General features: G+C 35.4%; 1 protein-coding gene across 2 annotated transcripts in view; it reads left to right on the forward strand.

Moving 5' to 3' along the window:
• The window catches only part of ZNF81 (zinc finger protein 81), a 78,892-nt gene that overhangs the window by 57,560 nt on the left and 8,490 nt on the right, over nucleotides 1-12,842 (forward strand). The window lies entirely within an intron of this gene.

Below are 12,842 nucleotides of genomic sequence, written 5' to 3' on the forward strand. Positions count from 1 at the left end.
TGGATATTCTCTCCTTCCATCACATTTTTATGCTTTAGTACCAAAACCCCACTCCCAGGGTCTTAGATCCTTATCATATACATTCAGGTTTTAATGGATTTGCCATCTTTGAAGATCAGTTGGTTGCCTCACTCCTGTTCTCCCTGGTGCCCTTTCACCTTCTTCTTCATCTCATTTTCATCTTCTCACTCTAAGATACCAATAAACTGTCATCTACAACCAGCCTCACCTTCTTTTCTCTTTGTAGATGTTGCCTTTAGATTCCTCACTTCTCTCCACCTTCCCTATCTCACGCCTCTCTCCCATCTTCTGACTTTATGATCACTGTCACCTAGCATTTTTTTCTTTTAAAATCAGCCTTATTAAGGTATAATTTACATACCATAAAATGTATCCATTTTAAGAGTACAGTTTGCTGAGTTTTGACAAAGGTACACACTGATATAACCACCACCCCAATCATGACATATTACATTCCATCACACAGAATGCACTTTCATGCCCCTTGAAGTTAATACTCAACACCACTTTGGCCCCAGGCAACCACTGGCATGCTTTTTGTTATTATAGATTAGATTTGTCTTTATTAGGGTTTCATATAAATGGAATCATACGGTATATTACCCTTTTGGGTCTGACTTTATTTGTTCAGCATAATGATTTTGCAATTCATTCATGTTATTGAGTGTATCACTAGTTTGTTCCTTTTAAATAATGAATACTATTCCGTGGTATGACTATACTGTAATTTGTTTATCTCTATACCTGTTGATGACAGGTGGTCATTGTTTGGTTATTATGAATAAAGCTGCAGTGAACATTCTGGTATGTCTTTGTGTGCACATATGTTTACATTTCTCTTGGGTAAATACCTAGGAGTGGAGTTGCTGGTATAATATAATCAGTGTTTACTTACCTTTCTTATAATTTCTTATAATTGCCAAACTGTCTTCCAAAGTGGCTGTATTATTTTACATTCCTAACAGCAATACATGAGAATTTCTGTTGCTCCAAATCCTCACCAACACTTGCTATCATCAGTCTCTTTAATCTTTGCTATTATAGTGGATGTGTAATGGTATATCATTATGATTTTAAGTTGCATTCCTCTGATGAGTAATGATGTTAAGTATCTTTTCATGTGTTATTGACCATTTGTACATTTTTTTTGTGAGTTGTCTATTCAGATATCTTTCCCATTTTTTATTGGGTTGTTTGTCTTCTTTTTATTGAGTTTTAAGAGTTGTTTATATTTGCTTGATACAGCTCCTAAGCCAGATATATGTATCACTGATATTTTGTTCCAATCTGTGCCTTGCAATTTTTAAAAATATTTTTTTAACTTTTATTTTTTATTGGAGTATAGCCGATTAACAATGCTGTGATAGTTTCAGGTACACAGCAAAGCGACTCAGCCATACATATACATGTATCCATTCTCCCCCAGCCTCCCCTCCCATCTAGGCTGCCACATAACATTGAGCAGAGTTCCCTGTGCTATACAGTAGGTCCCTGTTGGTTATCCTTTTTAAATATAGCAGCGTATACATGTCAATCCCAAACTCCCTAAATATCCCTTCCCTCCACCCTTCCCCACACTGGTAACCATAAGTTCATTCTCTAAGTCTGTGAGTCCGTTTGTGCCTTGCAATTTTATTTTCTTACTGGTGCCTATCAAAAGGCAAATGTTTTAATTTTGATGGAGTCTAATTTATCATCTTTTTCAAACTTTTAGTATTTTTTGTGATCTGTTTAAGAAATCTTTGCCTACTACAAGGTCACAAAGATTTTCTCATATTTTCTTCTATAAGTTTTATTATTTTAGCTTTTTTGGTTTAGGTCTATGATCCATTTTGTGTGTTTAATGTAAGGATTGTTGTTCATTTTTTTCAATATGATATTCAGTTGTTCTAGAACCATTTGTTGAAGAGACTTTTTTCCCACTGAATTTCCTAGGCACATTTATTAAGATCAATTGATTTCATATATGTGAACCTATTTCTGGATTCTCTATTTTGTTCAATTGATCTATATGTCTTTCTGTTTTAAAGTGAAGGTTTTATTATTATTTAGGTATGGTGAGGTCAACAGATCCAGAGACAACTGCCAGTGAAAATAGTTTGTAACTCACAGTTCTCAAGAGGAGGAGGCATGCCACACCACATAGGGTCACACCAGGGAGCACCAGGGTCAATCAGGAGGTAGAAGTTGTGAGGAGGAAGCATGGGCAAGAGACTTCATTGTGATTTTCATGGAAATAATGGGTGAGCCAGAGTAATCAGGCTGGGGAGGTTTAGAATTAGGTAGTTTGAGTAATTTCAGCGGGCTCTGGGGTGTAGGGACTGTCCTTAGTTGCCTGGTACCCAGCCCTGAGGTGATTTGGGCATGGGGCTAGTGGCTCAACCTGTGAGATCGTGATGAAGGAGATAATTGGTGGATATGGGCTCTGGATTGGTTGGTTTGCATATGAAAGGTATCGTTACAGGGAAGTCATTTACTGCCTCTAGGAAATAACTAGCCCTGGGAGGGGCAGTCTCTCCAGGATCAGCAAGGCATCAGATGCCAGAGCATCAAGAATACAGAAAATAAGAAAATATAGTTAATACACTGTCCTTTTGCCAGACCCATACGTAATTACTGTAGCTTTTATAATGAGTCTTGAAGTCAGGTAGGGTAAGTTCTCCAGCTTGGCTTTTTAAAAAAACTACTTTGGCTCTTCTAGGTCATTTGCATTTCCATATAAATTTTATAATCAGTTTGTAATTTTTTGAAAAAACTTGCTGGGATTTTGGCATTAATTCTGTAGATCAATTTTAGGAGAACTGACATCTTAATAATATTGAGCCTTCTAATCCATGAATATGGCAACTTTCTACATCTATTTAGATCTTTGACTTCTTTCAGCAGTGTTTTATAGCTTTCTGTTTAGAAGTTTTATGTATCCTCCATTAAATTTATCCCTAAGTATTTAATGTTTTTTGATACTATTATAAATGGCATTGTTTTTTTTTTATTTTCAGGATGTTCATTGCTAGTATAAATTGCTAGTGATTTATTTTTGTACGTTGACTTTGTATCCTGAGGCATTTCTAAATCCACCTATTAGTTTTCTTGTAGGTTCCTTGGGGTTTTTCATGTAAGTAATCATCATCACTTTAAGGGCACTTTTACTTCTTCCTTTCCAATCTCATGATTTTTATTTCTTTTCCTTTCCTTATTTCACAGTCTAAGACCTTTAGTTCGATGTTGAATAGAAGTGTTGAGCATGGGCATGCTTGCCTTGTTCTGATATTTGGGGCAAAAAGTTCGTACCATGAAGTATGATGTTAGCTGTAGGTTTTTTGAAGCTGCACTTTATCAGGTTATGTAAGTTCTTTCTAATCCTAGCTTACTGAAGAGGTTTTCTCTTATCATGGTTACATGTTGGATTTTGTCAAGTGCTTTTTCTTCATCTTATTAGAGTGATCATATGATCACTTTTATTTTGTAAATATGTGAATTTATTTATTGATTTTCAAATGTTAAATTGACCTTGCATTTTTGAGATAAATACTAGTTGATTTTGATTTATTACCCTTATTATATTAATGCATTGTTGGATTCTGTTTACTAATTTTTAAAAAAATATTGGCATTTTTCATGAGTGATATTGGTTTGTAGTTTTCTCTTTTTTTGCAATATCTTTGTCAGGTTTCGGTATTAGAGTTATGCTGGCCACAAAAAAAATGAGTTGTGAAGTTTTCCCTTCTCTATTATCTGAAATAGTTTGTGTAAGATTGTTACTTCTTTTTTTACTGTTTCATGGAATTCACCAGTGAAACCATCGAGCCTGGAATTTTCTTGATGAGAAAGTTTTAATAACAAATTCAATTTCTTTAATAGACATAGGGCTATTCAGATTTTCTGTTTCATCTTTTGTCAGACATAGTAAGTTGTATTTTTTAAGGAATTTGTCTATTTCCTTTATGTTGTCTAATTTAATTCTGTCATGGTCTGAGAAAAGAATATATTTAGCTGTTGATGGGTGTTGTGTACTAATATTATATATATATATAATCTCTATATATATAGATTTAAAGTTGGTTGTGTGTTGTTGAGATCTGTTGCTTTATGGAATTATATTCTACTTGTTCAATTATTTGTAATTATAGGGGATAAAAACTGACGAGGAGATTTTAAAGTTTATATGGATATACAAAGGACCTAGAATAGCCAACACAGTCTTGAGAAAGAAGAAAAAGTATGAAAGATTTACACTACCTAATGTTCAGATTTACTATAAAGCTACAGTAATTCAGACAGTGTAGTATTGATATAAGGACAAACAGATATATAAATGGAACAAAAGAGAGTCCAAAAATAGACCCACACGTATATGGACAACTGAGTTTTGAGAAAGGTGCAAATACAATTCAGTGGGAGAAAGGAACATCTTTTGAACAAATTTCACTTGAACAAATGGATATTAGTATCAAATGGAAGGAAAAACCTTGACCCAAACCTCACACCATATACAAAAATTAACATGAGCCATAGTAGGACTGAATTGTTTCTATTGGACCAACCCATCTAACAGATCAAAACTGTTAATTCTGGAAAATATATTTTAAAAACTACTGAAGACACTGGAGAGTGACCAAAAGAACATTTTTCTAGGTCATCATATATTGAGTAATTTTGGATTGTATCTTGAACATTATCAGTGTTATGTTATAGTAACACTATATTCTGTTACACTGTTCTGTGTTTTTTCATAGTAGGCAATTAACCAAGTTATACTCAAATCGGAGATGCTGTCTCACCTAAGGTGGATAGCAACTCACATCTCTGTTCAGACTTCCTCTAACTTCTGACTTCTCTCCAAAATCTGCTTGCTTTTATTCACTCTACCAATACATGTTTTGTTTTGTTTTTCTAGAGCTTACAGTTACTGTCTGTAGAAGAATTGTTGTTTAGGAGGTTACTTCTCCATACTAGAAGTGGAACTCTTACAGTTGATCCTTGTACATTTACCCTGTATTCTGAGACCTTGCTAATAAATTCACTCATTAAGTCTAGTGAGTCTTTTTGTAAATTCCTTAAAATTTTCTGTATCCATTATCATGTCTTTTTATCATTTCCTTTTTAGTCTGCATGCCCTTTATGTTTATTTTATCTTGTTCCCAATCTGAAGGCAAAGGCTTTCAGTCTTTCAGTGTTAAGTATATTAGCTGTGGTTTTCCTTAGATGCCCTTTATTAATTGTGGCAATTTATTTTTATTCCTAGTTTGAAGAGTTTTTAACATGAATGGATATGAGATATTCCAAATGCTTTTTCTGCATTTATTGAGATGAACATTTTATTCTGGTAATGTGATGAATTTCACTGATTTTCAGATGTTAAACTGACCTTGCATTCCCAGGATAAACCTTACTTGATCATGATGTATTATCTTCTTCCATGTATTTCTTGATTCAGTTTGCTAGTATTTGGTAAGGATTTTTATCTCTATGTTTCTGAGAGATATTAATCTTTAGTTTGGGGGGATTTTTTTCACTTATAACATCTTTGATTTCAGTATCATATTAATGCTAACCTCATAAAATGAGTTAAAATTCCATGCCTGCTCTGTCTTCTGGAAGAGTTTGTGTAAAATTGCTATATTTGCTAAGATTTTTCAATGTTCACTCCTCTGTTTGGTGATTTTGTATAAGATTGCTTTAAATTTTATAATTTTTCCTTAAATATATGATAAAATTTACCAGTGAACTCATCTGGGTCTGAAGTTTTCTTTGTGGGATTATCTTTAATTTCAAATTCAGTTTCTTTAATAGATATGGGGATGTTCACATTTTCTATTTCTTCTTGTTTTGATCATTTTTCTTTCAAGGAGTTTGTGCATTTTATCTAAGTTGTCAATATTTGACATTCAGTTGTTTCATAATATTCCTGTATTATCATTTTAATGTCTGTTGTATCTTCTGTAATGTGCCCTCTTTCTCTGAAATTGATAAAATTTCAATTCAACAGGATTACAAAAATATAAATTTGTATGCACTTAATAACATAGCCTCAAAATATATAAAGAAAATATGGATTATACTAAAAGGAAAGATAAAATACACAACCATAGTTGGAGATTTTGACATACCTATCTCAGTAATTGATTTTTGTCTGTTTACAGACAAAAGAATCTGTAAAGATGTAGAGGATTTGAACACGATAAACCAGTATGACCTAACTGACACACATAGGTCACTGCATCCCACAACTGTAGATTACACATTCTTTTCAAGTGCATGTGGCACACTGACCAAAATAGACCCTATTTTGGGACATAAAGCTAATTGCAACAAATTTCAAAGGATTGAAATCATACATTATATGTTCTCTAGTTACTGTTGAAATAAATCAAAACTCTGAACAGAGAGACAATTAGAACATATCCAAATGTTTAGAAAGTAAGCAGCATATATACACATAGCTCATAAGTCAAAGAAAAATCCACAGTGGAATTAGAAAATATTTTGAGCAGAATGATAATGAAGATGTGACACATCAGAACTTGTGGCATGAAGCTCAAGTACCACCCAGATAGAAATTTATTGCTTTAGATCAAGATGGTAGAGTAGGAAAATCCTGAGCTCATCTCCTCCCACAAACACACTTAAATTACAGCTACACAGAGAACAACTAACTATCTCTGAGAATGACATGAAGACTAGCAGAACAGATTTTCCACAACTAAGGATATAAAGAAAAGGCCACATTGAGATATGTAGGAGGGGCAGAGACACAGTCTATTCAGAACCCACACACCCAGTGTGATGACCCACAAGCAAGAAGGTATCATAACTGCAGAGGTCCCCCTTGAAAAGTGAGGGGTCCAAGCCCCACGTTGCACTCCCCAGCCCAGGATACCTGCACTAGGAAGACAAGTCCCCCAACATCTGGCTTTGAAAACCAGTGGGGCTTACATCTGGGAAAGCTGGAGGGCTGTCAGAAACTAAGACTCCACTCTTGAAGGGCTCACATACAGACTTACTCTCTCTGAGTCCCATTGCAGAGGCAGCAGCTTGAAAGTGCCTGGGTTATACGAGAATGAGATTCACTGACTAATTTTAGAGCATGTGCCAGAGGGGCAGGGATCTAGTGGAACTTTCTCTAGGGACAGAATTGCTAGTGCATTTTTTTAACTCTCCTTCCACCTAGCTGGCCTGGTGCTGGCAGGTACCATTTCTGTCACTCTCCCACTCTCCATTAGCCTCACTAACACCATGCACCCAGTGTTCCTCTAAGGACCCACCCCACTCCACCCAGTGGGCAGCCTCAGCTGGCCCCAGTGCCCCCCCAAAGTGGGTCCTACTCCAGGGGGCCATTCCACCCTCCAGTATGCTCACAGCAATCATGGCCCAACCACAACAGGTGAGTACATGCAGCCCACACAGAGGATACCCCTGGAGCACCTGGTTCTGGTGACCAGGGGGTATTGTATCACTGGATATTAAGAAGATATTATGATGAACTTTATGCTAACAAATTTGATAACTGAGATGAAATGGATACAGTCCTAGAAAAACACAAGTTATAAGAAATGTCACAAACAGAAAGAGAAAAATTTTAGTAGTCTTTTTATCTATCTATTAAAGAAGTTTAACCTAGAATTTAAAACCTCTCTTCATTGGTGAATTCTTCCTGTCGTTTAAAGAAATAATACCAGTATCGTACAAGTTCCTTTGGAGAACAACAAAAACAAAAAACATTTTCCACCTCATTTGATAGTAAATTGAACTATATTAGAATAAAAAATTACTCTTCTTCCAAAGGTATCATCATGGTCAGAATGGTGGTCACCTCTGGAGGTCAGTAATTGACTGGGAAGGACCACAAGGAAATTTCCTGGGATAATTAAAATATTTTATATTTTCATCTAGGTGGTGGTTACATGGGGTATAATATGAAAAAACTCATGAGTTCTACATTTAAGATCTGCACTTTGCTGTATAGAAATTATACCTCAATAAATGAAGAATTTCTTATGCAGATCATCTTATGAGCCTGTGAGATTATTCCTTGGGGATATTTATATAGGAATGGTATTGCTTGATCATTGGAGTATACATGCTGTACACAAGTGTGCCCATTTCACCACATCTATGCCAGTACTTGTCATTATCCAGATTTCTTATTTTGTGGCCAATCTAATGGATGTAAAGTGGTATTGTGGTGTTTTTCCCCCTTTTTAATATCTGTTATCCATTTGGGTTTCCTCTCCTGTGAATTTCTTGTTCCTATTATTTTATCTTGTCTAACCATATAGTTTTCTTCTATTCTTGACTTGTACCTAATTTGCTCACTTCCTTTTCCATTGAGCCTTCTCCCCCCACTGAGATGCCACTGGCTATGGATGTTGTTTACTGTCTTCTGGATATTTGTTCCCGTAGTAATTAATTCAGAAGATTCTTCCATTCTGAACACTTAAGCTTTTTATTTGTATTCTTATGACTTCCATATTGGCACCACTAGTTGCTATATTATAACTGGGCTTTAGTACCACACTTACCTACATATTAGACAATTCCCACAGAATATTCTACTTTATTCATCCTTACTTAGTATGTGAGGAATTGGCATCATCATTGCCCAAATCAGGAATCTTCAACATTCCAAACTTTGTCAGATTCTGCTGTTTCTTGTTTCTTCCCTCTTAGCTATCTTCTCCTACTAATTACTCTGCAATTCCTTTTTTTCTTTTTAAAAGAATACTATTTAGATATCCTCTCATCTTAACTCCTAGTATCATCACCTAGAGTAAGTCTGTATTTTCTTATGCTTGGATTACTCTGTTCCTAATGGGATTTGCAGATTCCATTCTTGTTTCTAGTTCATCTTAAATGCCACTGATAGATTTCATTACCTGAGACACTGCATTTATCTTTGCCATTAGCTTTATGAAGTAAAGCTATTAATATTAAATATTAATTTTTTGCAGTCCAAATGATTTTATTTTTATTTTTTAAAATTTATTTTATTGAAGTATAGTTGATTTACAATGTTGTGTTAATTTATGCTGTACAACACAGTGATTCAGTTATACATATATATATTCTTTTTCATATTCTTTTCTGTTATAGTTTATCACAGGATATTGAATATAGTTTCCTGTGTCAATTACTCCATGTTACATAATACATGACCAATAGCTCTTCTCTCAGTGCCACCTACAACATGGCCATTTATTTCCAATTAAAGTTGTATCTGTGCAGTTTCCTTAATTCATGCTTTCCTCAGATTTTCACCTTGTCTTTAATGCCTACCAAATATGAAGTTCGTCTCTGAATCTAGGCTCTTTATTATTTTGTGCTTTGCCTATCTAGGCAATAGACACTTCCGTTTTGTTTCAGGTTATCGTCTATTCCATGAAACTCCCCTTACCTACTCCAAAGTTATTGCTCTTTTCCATTTCCGTTCCCCCATCACTCAGATGCTTCTGCCTCTAGTAATTTTGAAAGTCCCTGAAAATAAGAGCCTGTATCTTATTTTCGTTATCCAAATGCTAAGCACAAAGAAAATACCAATATTAACTAATCAAATTTGTGGGGGACAAGAATATGAGTATTTTGCTCTATTTCAGAAGGGTTTTTAAAAGTTCTACTGAGAGGAATTCAACGTAACATAGATTGTAATTGGAAAGCAAAGACAATGGAATCAAATATTTAAAAGTTTATTGTCTATGCATTGTGTTTCTATTTTTTAAACATTTATTTATTTTGGCTGCTATTAGAAGTCTATTAAAATGATTAGCAAAATGAATAGCACATAGGGTGTCTGCTTCAGAGGTTCAGAAAAAAGACTCACTAGCAATATGATCAGATTAATTTTCAAAATAAAAGACTCAAACTACTTGATGAAGCATACATACATTTTTAAATGGCACAAAAGAAGATGCTAAGCAGGAATGGAGGAAGAGGATATGAACATGTGCTTTTATTTGGGAATAAACTGGACTTTTGTGAGGCATTTTTTTGAGTGGCAAAGAGAATGCCAGCTTGCATGCACAGCTCTTTCTAGACTGATGACTCTCCATTTATGTACTGTTCATTGAATCTGTGGGATCAGGAAAGGTGTAGAGAAGCTTTTTATTGCAGGAGCAAATTTTTTACAATGAATATTGGTGCTGGTGATCTAAATATTGTCCAATACAGCAGGGGGTTAGAAGTTAAGTTCTATTTATGTTAGACATTTTATATACATTTAAATGTTAAGTAAAGTGAGAAGTGAAGCCACCTCTAAAACAAAGCCTAGGAATCCAGGGCTTAATAACTTTCAAATAAAGTAAAGCCAAATGTATGAGAATAAAATGCAACTTAAGAATAAGAGGAGGGAGAGGCCTTCAAGATGGTGGAGGAGTAAGACGTGGAGATCACTTTCCTCCCCACAAATATATCAGAAATACATCTACATGTGGAACAACACCTACAGAACACCTACTGAACGCTGGCAGAAGACCTCAGACTTCCCAAAAGATATATATATTTTTTTCCTTTTTCCCTTGTGAAAATTCCCTTGCGAGTGTGTATGTGTATGCTTCTTTGTGGGATTTTGGCTGTATAGCTTTGCTTTTCCATTTGTCCTAGGGTTCTGTCTGTTTTTTTTTTTTTTTACTATAGTTTTTAGCGCTTGTTATCATTGATGGATTTGTTTTTTGGTTTGGTTGCTCTCTTCTTTCTTTCTTTTTTTTATTACTTTTTAATTTTTTTTAATTTTTAATACTTTTTAAAATGTTTTATTTTAATAACTTTATTTTATTTTCTTTCTTTCTTTCTTTCTTTCTTTTTTTCTCCCTTTTCTTCTGAGCCATTTGGCTGACAGGGTCTTGGTGCTCCGGCTGGGTGTCAGTCCTGTGCCTCTGAGGTGGGAGAGCCAAGTTCAGGACACTGGTCCACCAGAGACCTCCCAGCTCCACTCAACGACCAGCAAGCTACAGTGCTGGACACCCTATGCCAAACAACTAGCAAGATAGGAACACAACCCCACCCATTAGCAGAGAGGCTGTCTAAAATCATAATAAGGTCATAGACACCCCAAAACACACCACTGGACAGGGTCCTGCCCACCAGAAAGACAAGATCCAGTCTCATCCACCAGAACACAAGCACCAGTCCCCTCCACCAGGAAGCCTACACAACCCACTGAACCAACCTTAGCCACTGGGGGCAGACACCAAAAACAACGGGAACTATGAACCTGCAGCCTGTGAAAAGGAGACCCCAAACACAGTAAGTTAAAATGAAAAGACAGAGAAACACACAGCAGATGAAGGAGCAAGGTAAAAACCCACCAGACCAAACAAATGACGAGGAAGTAGGCAGTCTACCTGAAAAGGAATTCAGAGTAATGATAGTAAAGATGATCCAAAATCTTGGAAATAGAATGGAGAAAATATAAGAAACTTTTAACAAGAATCTAGAAGAACTAAAGAGAAAACAAACAACGATGAACAACACAATAAATGAAATTAAAACTTCTCTAGAAGGAATCTATAGCAGAATAACTGAGGCAGAAGAACTGATAAGCGACCTGGAAGATAAAATAGTGGAAATAACTACCGCAGAGCAGAATAAAGAAAAAAGAATGAAAAGAATTGAGGACACTCTCAGAGACCTCTGGGACAACATTAAACGCACCAACATTCGAATTATAGGGGTCCCAGAAGAAGAAGAGAAAAAGAAAGGGACTGAGAAAATATTTGAAGAGGTTATAGTTGAAAACTTCCCTAATACGGGAAAGGAAATAGTCAATCAAGTCCAGGAAGCACAGAGAGTCCCATAGAGGATAAATCCAAGGAGAAACATGCCAAGACACATATTAATCAAACTACCAAAAATTAAATACAAAGAAAAAATATTAAAAGCAGCAAGGGAAAAACAACAAATAACATACAAAGGAATCCCCATAAGGTTAACAGCTGATCTTTCAGCAGAAACTCTACAAGCCAGAAGCGAGTGTCAGAACATATTTAAAGTGATGAAAGGGAAAAAACTACAACCAAGATTACTGCACCCAGCAAGGATCTCATTCAGATTCGATGGAGAAACTAAAACCTTTACAGACAAGTAAAAGCTAAAAGAATTCAGCACCACCAAACCAGCTTTACAACAAATGCTAAAGGAACTTCTCTAGGCAAGAAACACAACAGAAGGAAAAGACCTACAATAACAAACCCAAAACAATTAAGAAAATGGTAATAGGAACATACATATCGATAACTACCTTAAATGTAAATGGATTAAATGCTCCAACCAAAAGACATAGACTGGCTGAATGGATACAAAAACAAGACCCGTATATATGCTGTCTACAAGAGACCCACTTCAGACCTAGGGACACATACAGACTGAAAGTGAGGGGATGGAAAAAGATATTCCATGCAAATGGAAATCAAAAGAAAGCTGGAGTAGCAATTCTCATATCAGACAAAATAAACTTTAAAATAAAGACTGTTACAAGAGACAAAGAAGGACACTACATAATGATCAAGGGATCAATCCAAGAAGAAGATAGAACAATTGTAAATATTTATGCACCCAACATAGGAGCACCTCAGTACAGAAGGCAAATGCTAACAGCCATAAAAGGAGAAATCGGCAGTAACACAATCATAGTAGGGGACTTTAACACCCCACTTTCACCAATGGACAGATCATCCAAAATGAAAATAAGGAAACACAAGCTTTAAATGATACATTAAACAAGATGGACTTAATTGATATTTATAGGACATTCCATCCAAAAACAACAGAATACACTTTCTTCTCAAGTGCTCATGGAACATTCTCCAGGATAGATCATATCCTGGGTC

Source organism: Balaenoptera acutorostrata, chromosome X (genome assembly GCF_949987535.1).
Source record: "Balaenoptera acutorostrata chromosome X, mBalAcu1.1, whole genome shotgun sequence".
Classification (NCBI taxonomy): domain Eukaryota; kingdom Metazoa; phylum Chordata; class Mammalia; order Artiodactyla; family Balaenopteridae; genus Balaenoptera; species Balaenoptera acutorostrata.